At 42.4% G+C, this 6,667-nt stretch overlaps 1 long non-coding RNA gene across 1 annotated transcript; it reads right to left on the bottom strand.

Annotated features, from left to right (window-relative positions):
- Positions 1-973: 973 nt before the first annotated feature.
- LOC115307578 lies at positions 974-3,507 on the bottom strand. Its single transcript, XR_003915881.1, has 3 exons — positions 3,392-3,507; positions 2,387-2,461; positions 974-2,073 (listed from the first exon to the last, which is right to left on the bottom strand). It is a non-coding gene; the product is annotated as an uncharacterized LOC115307578 (long non-coding RNA).
- Positions 3,508-6,667: the final 3,160 nt, after the last annotated feature.

Below are 6,667 nucleotides of genomic sequence, written 5' to 3' on the forward strand. Positions count from 1 at the left end.
TGCCACCAGAGAAGATAATATCTTCCTGTCTGCAATAAAATACACTCTTTCTAAATTTGGTACAAGAAATATTTATTCCTCGCACAGCTCAACCATATGAATAAAGAACTCAAAATGACTAGATCAAGTCCAACACAAATCTGTTGGTATGCAGCATATTTTATGTCATACAAAGTTCTCCAAGTTACATGTTCAAATATGATATGAGACAACATATTGGGAACTTGGAATATGAAATCCTGGTTCTGCTAAAATCGTGGTCTAGTCATATCACTGCTTCCAATAGAGTTTGTCTCCATGCAAGCCTCAGTTGTATCAGTGCTAGAATCATTTTGCAGAGCATGGACTACAGATGAAACTGGTGGGTGAACATTCGTGTGCTTGAAATGTATTGTGCAGCTATGGCTGGTCCCTAATGGTGTATTATCTTCTAACTACTTAGCTCCTTTGGCCCTCAGTAGCATTGAAAAATGCCAGAAGATGGACAGAGTGATATATAGTGATAACCACCACCAAAAGATGAGCTGGACAATAGTGCTTCTCACTAGAGGGGAAAAGTCACTCAGATGCGAAATCAAGAGCAATGAATAAAATAGCAAAAATAGCATTCTGAGGTAGGGTTTAAAATGAGCCTGAGACTGGACCACGGGTGATGTGGTCTGTGAGGTTTGTGGGGCATCACTTGGGAGTTAAGAGTTGTGAACTGTTTTTTCAGCAGTTCCAATGGGACCAACTTTTCCCCAGCTTGTGTTCCCTCTCTGTTCTGCTGTGCTTCTTCTATTTATCTTCTGGTTTTGGTATTTAATTCTTCTGAGGAGCAACTTCTCTCTCTTCTTATAAGGTATTGCAGTACACAGTATAATAAAAACCTGATTTCTACGACAAAAACCTACGACACAAAGATCATCTTACAAATTACATAAAGGATAAATAGGTGAAGATGGAAGTCCCATCTTTGGAATGAAATATAGGGATCTATTGTCATTAAAAGCTGATGTCACTAAAAGTCTCTTTAGAAAAAGCCTCTGTTTCCCAAAGGTGGGATTTCCCTGTGTGGAAGTGTGTAAACCCAGAAGACTCTAGTCTCATCCTGCATTATGTAAAATATATAAAATCAGCAACAGCAGATGCAACCATTCTGTGTAGTCTAGAGTCCTTTCTCTGATAATGTCCAGCAGTGGTGCTGTGGTAAGACTAAAGAGTAGGGCCAGCATATAGCAACCTCTGCCCTGTATACTCTTCCAGTCTCCAGCAAGTTTTGGCTTAAGAACCCCCTGTATAATACAGCAGCAGAGCTGCATCAGGTCGCTTCTGACGTTTATTTCTTCCAGGATTGTATTTCAATTACTTCTGAAACTCACAGGAACCTCCAGCATCTATAAAATCCTGCGAAAAGGTACTCCAGAGCTTAACTGTGCATTATGTAAAGGAGCTGTTTCTTTGTTCCACTTTGAACCTGCCACTTGCCTGCCTTGAACATGTGCTGTGTGATTCTGGCATGGTATTTCTGGCCTTTCCCCCAAGCTGAGGCGTAGGAAATCATGTTTGCAGACTCAGCAGTGTAAGGCAGCATACAACAGCACCAGAGAGCCACATAGGAGATGCTGTTATTTTCATACCACTCCTCTTGGGCTTTCAAGAACCAAAAGACTCCTAGTCTTCTGGTCAGCCTTATTGACTGGATCTGGCTTTCTGGGGTTTGTGGATGGATGTTCATGATAGCGAGCCTTCCTGGCAAAAGGAATGTCCTGGCTATCAAAAAGGAATTTGAAGAGAGTCTGTTTTCTTCCTTCCTCTGATTCACAGTCATGTTTCATTTCACCAGCTAAAAGCCCTGATGTGACACAGGAGGTTATTCAAGGCCATCCCATGGCAGTGCAGCTGAGTAAAAAGTATGGTTTACAACCTTACTAGCAGCTGAGCATGCTAAATACACAACTAACTTGCCAGCATGAAGAAGCCACGTGGCTCCACCAGCTTTTTCACTGTAAAAATGATGGAATACATTTTCCAAGCTGCACACAAAACTGTGCAGTACAGCCTCCTTCCTCCCTCTGCATCACTCTGCAATGGCTGTAAAGTAACACAATAAGCACCTTTATAGCCATGTTAAAGTTCCCCAATTTTCTGGTAAAGCTGTTGGTATAAAATCCCGACCCTTTACATGCTTTTTCAGACCCAAGTACTGTTTATTGACAAGTGCAAGCTCAGGTCTGCTGACACTGCTGCGGAGTTTAACAAGAGGAGCACACCGGGTTGTGCCCACCCATGCCCTCTCATGCTGCCAGCCCCAGGGTAGGCAGGTCCTCTGCAGTGACCACGACAAAACATCAGACAGCAGAAAAACTGGCAACAACTGTGCGCACATCTAGAGTTACACTCCTACTGGGTTTTGTTTACCTTCTCCTAAAATGATCTTTGTTCCCCTATGAGAGAAATTATGCCTCTTCTCTTCTTCCTCCTGAACATCACCAAAAGGGAGAAGCACGTGTGGTAGTAAAAAAGTGTCATTAAACTACACTTGAAGTTTTAGCTGTTCTGGAATATTTGGGAAAATGTGTGAACATAGAACTAATAAGGATGTTCTACAGGTTTCAAATATCACACACAGGATTGCTGCACAGAGAGGAAGTGAGAGAAAGAAGGTTGTATATTTGATGGCTGAAATACTGCCAGTCTCTCCCCGCCACAAAACATGTTCATGACGCTGCCTAGACATAAAGTTCAGTGTTTCATTTCATCTCAATAGAGATTTTATGACTAAGGTGTCGAGGATAAGAAAAGACCAATTTGTAGTTTTATTGATCAGACTAAAGGTCAGGGGCAGACGTGTAGGTCATGGTGCTTCCTCTGAACAGACACAGGACCAAGGGCCTACCTTCTGAAAGTGAGGAATGAGGCAGGGGAGGGGGAACTTACACTGATGAAACATGACAGCTGAGATGTCAATCATGACCAAATTGGACAGGCTCAGAGATGGGAGGCCTCAAAGCAACCACAACTTTGCCCCATGCCTGCACGCTCTGGCAGAGGAGCTTGTACTATGTTTGCTGAGGCTGTGATGTGGTATATGGGCAAACCCCAAGATGTGATTTAATATAATAAAAACATAATTCATGGTGACGAAGTTTATGAGATCGGGTTTCCCAGTCTTAGCTGAACCACATAAAGCATATACTGTCACCACAGGCATTTTGGCTGAAATGGTAGGGGCTTCTGCTGCATGGAGATAGCCTGGAAGGCATCTGTCACCATGCCCCTCTCTGGGCTGGCTGCAATAGCAGGATAACACAAAACTACACTGATTCATTGTCAGGAATTTAGTTTAGACTTAAAGTGCCATGAAGTGAAATGGTTTCCACAGCAATGTCAGTTTTTCTCCTCTACTTACATTAATTTTGTCCTCATTTGCCCCTGTGAATCACCACTGAAAGTGAGACTTGGTCTCTGTAGTATATTCTGCTCCAGGTCTCTCTGTGTTATATTTGCAGTGTAAAGCTGCTTATGGCTGAGACTCTGCTTGCTGTAAAAGACAGAAGATCCAGCATAGCTTTAATTAAAGATGGTTTAAGCTAACTTTTGTTCCCGCTGATTCTGAAGTATGCCAAGAAGTCATCTTCATGCCTCTGGAAGATCCCTTGATTGTTCTGCCTGCTTACCCTAAGACTAGCAATAGAAGGAGGTCTTCATACTTTCCTACCATTTATGATACATGCAGGCCAGGCAAAAATTAGTATAAGTGACTTAATTTAGATATTGGTTTTCCTGACCTTACTTCTTCAGATGTAGTCAGTACAAAGCAAAAAATGGGTTTTGTTTTATGGTAAATTCGATCTTTAGGTACAAAGGATTCCTAACTCACAACTGACAGGCTAACATAGCTAAGCTCTTTGAAGATGAAATAGAGAGCTAAAACTTACCCTTTTATTTCTCTTCTCTACATTCAGCTGAGGGCAAAGTAAGCCTGAAAATAGGCAATGTCCCTGAAGAAGGTATATCATTCCATGTACAAAACATCTCTTAAGAATCTGTCCCATCATCCAGGCTGTAAGATGGTTTGATTAATATCCCACTACTTTACTAAATTTGTAATGAAGGAAACAATACTGGTAATTTCTTGGTATCTGATCCAACCTTATGGCAGAGAAGGCAACTGTGTCTGTATACTGGTATCCTTTTGAGCCCTGTTTTCTCTGAATTTGGAATTAACTGAGAGCCAGTTGAAGGCCCTTGGAAGCAGAAGTTTAGGAATGGTGCATGTTACACATGAGGTATCTCAGGAAGTAAGATGGTCCAGCATACACATTTGCACAAACCACATGCTGAAGTAGAGAACAGGCCTACTTTTATTTGCATTTTCTTGAACTCATATTGGCTGAATTTTTCTGTGCCTGTACCATCTTCATCCTGATGGTTTTTGAGCTCCAGACAAAACCTGGTTTTATCACACACATGCCTTCCAGCAATCTAATTCCCCATCTTTCTTTTCATGCTGTCTTTCTTTCTTCTACCTGTTCATCAGCTGAGTAATGAAGTTCCATGGTAGGTTCTGGTGATCATAAGACATGAGTTCTAATGTCTTGAGGCAGAGAGTGGTGTAGTTAAGTTACACAGCTCGTTGCTATGCAGCTTGGTGGCTTCTAGATGCCTGCTGAGTTATCAGTCAATTGGAGCTTTCTCTGGCCACAGTGAATTCACGATTGTGGCAAGCTATAAGAGTCATAAAAATATGGATGTCCTGTCTAAGAGCTCATTCTAAAGAAAAAGATGCATCCATGTTATTAGACAAAATCTTATAATAGTTATCTATACCTCAAGTAGCGATCTTCATGCCTAGCAGACTTAAGAATCCAGTGTAACACTTAGCACATATCTCCCTCTGTTCTATATCTTTTCTCTGGACTGTGGAGCAAGAGAAAGGTCCTAACCTCACATAACAAGGATTGAATAGCCAAGGCTCTGTATTCAAATTATAGCCTCAATGCTCCATTACTGTGCATTTCTATCACCTTCAATACTCATATATTTGAATGTCTGGTAAACAGGGTATTCTAGTAAGGAAAAAGGAAAGATCATATTTACTTAGTATGATAAGAAAATAGAGAGCTGCCAGCAAATATACCCACATTTTGCAGCTGAGGGGGTTTGCATTTAACAGCCATGCCGATTAGACCAAATCAGATCTTGTAATTAGCTGACAGCATTGGGGGAGAGACATTCCCAGGGTGAAGCCAAATTGCAGCCGCAGTGTCTGTGCTGTGTCATATGGGGAAGTGACCCATCAGTGGGAAGATTTGGGAGGACAATATCAAAAAGGATCCTAGTCTGCAAAGAGTTCAGTCTATGGAGGAGGTAATAGGCAGAGATTGTTAGAGGGAAAATGCAGGGAGGGAAAGCTGGAAGCCCACAGGCATCAGTTTGATTTAGAAGAGCAGAGACAATACAGTAGCCTCATGTACGCAGGCAAAATCTTAATCTCAGAAGGATCTTATTGTGTGGAGAAACACTCCTTTTGATCTTTGATGTGTAAAGGCTGGTTAGGGACACAATGAAACATTACAGAGAAATTGGGCAGAAAGATTTCAGCAGCCATATAATCAAGGACAGGAGACAAAAGGATGAGATTTGGGAGGGTTTACGATGAGGGCACAAGATAGATTTGGGGCTACAACAAAAGAGAGTCAAGTCCAAAATTGGGACCCTACTTTGACCTTACAGGTAGAATAGGTGTAAAAAGTCTCTGAGAGCTGAAACTGGAGATAGCGTTTTGCTAGCCAGGAAGGTGTATTTGAGATAAGGGTGGTAAAAAAACCAGACATGATTCACTGTGGATAGTAAGACAGCAAAGCTGAATTTCCTATTTTGTTTCAGTCTACTTTCAGGACATCCTTTGGCATGTGTTTTTGACCACCAGGCCAACTCTCCGAGCTGGCATACAGATGAAAGCAAAGCCTGACCTTTTTCCCATGGGATCTGTTGTCACCTGTGCATTTTGCAAGGGCTTCTGGAGCCATTTCCACTCATGCTGCACAGTGCAGCTCTTCCCCAAGGAGCTGTGACCAAATGTGCCTGTGTGGGAACACATGGGAACAGTGCAAAGGGAGCTGCAGTCCAAAGAGGCGCAGGTGGGCTACTAGTGTAAACTAGTAGCTAGTGACAACTTTTGCCACAAAGAGGATGTGTTACGATCCCAAGTGAAATCAACTTCCATGTTTTGCTGTGCATCTCAGGGTAGGTCAACTGCACCTGACCAAAAAACAAACAAACAAACAAAACCCTGAACAGAACATGAGCCTGGGTAGAGGAGACACAAGGGTTGGTAATTACTGCTATGTGTTTGCTGGAGGAGCTGTGGTATAACATGTGACACTTCTGCGGAGTTTTTAATCTGAAGGTCTTCCTCTTGGATGTGAACAGAAAGGAAAACAAAGCCCTGAGCTCAGCTCCACATCCCACTTCAGGGCCAGCAGACTGCTCAGCCTGCCTCAGGTGCACCTACCTCACCTACACCTCTATTTTAGAATCATAGAATTAATTCTTTATGTCGGAAAAGACCTCTAAGATCATTGAGTCCAACCATTAACCCAGCACCACCATGTTCACCACATCCCCAAGTGCCACATCCACACATTTTTTGAACACTTCCGAGGACGGTGACTCAACCAGT

Source organism: Manacus vitellinus, unplaced genomic scaffold (assembly GCF_001715985.3).
Source record: "Manacus vitellinus isolate BGI_N305 unplaced genomic scaffold, ASM171598v3 scaffold_28_pilon, whole genome shotgun sequence".
Classification (NCBI taxonomy): Eukaryota; Metazoa; Chordata; class Aves; order Passeriformes; family Pipridae; genus Manacus; species Manacus vitellinus.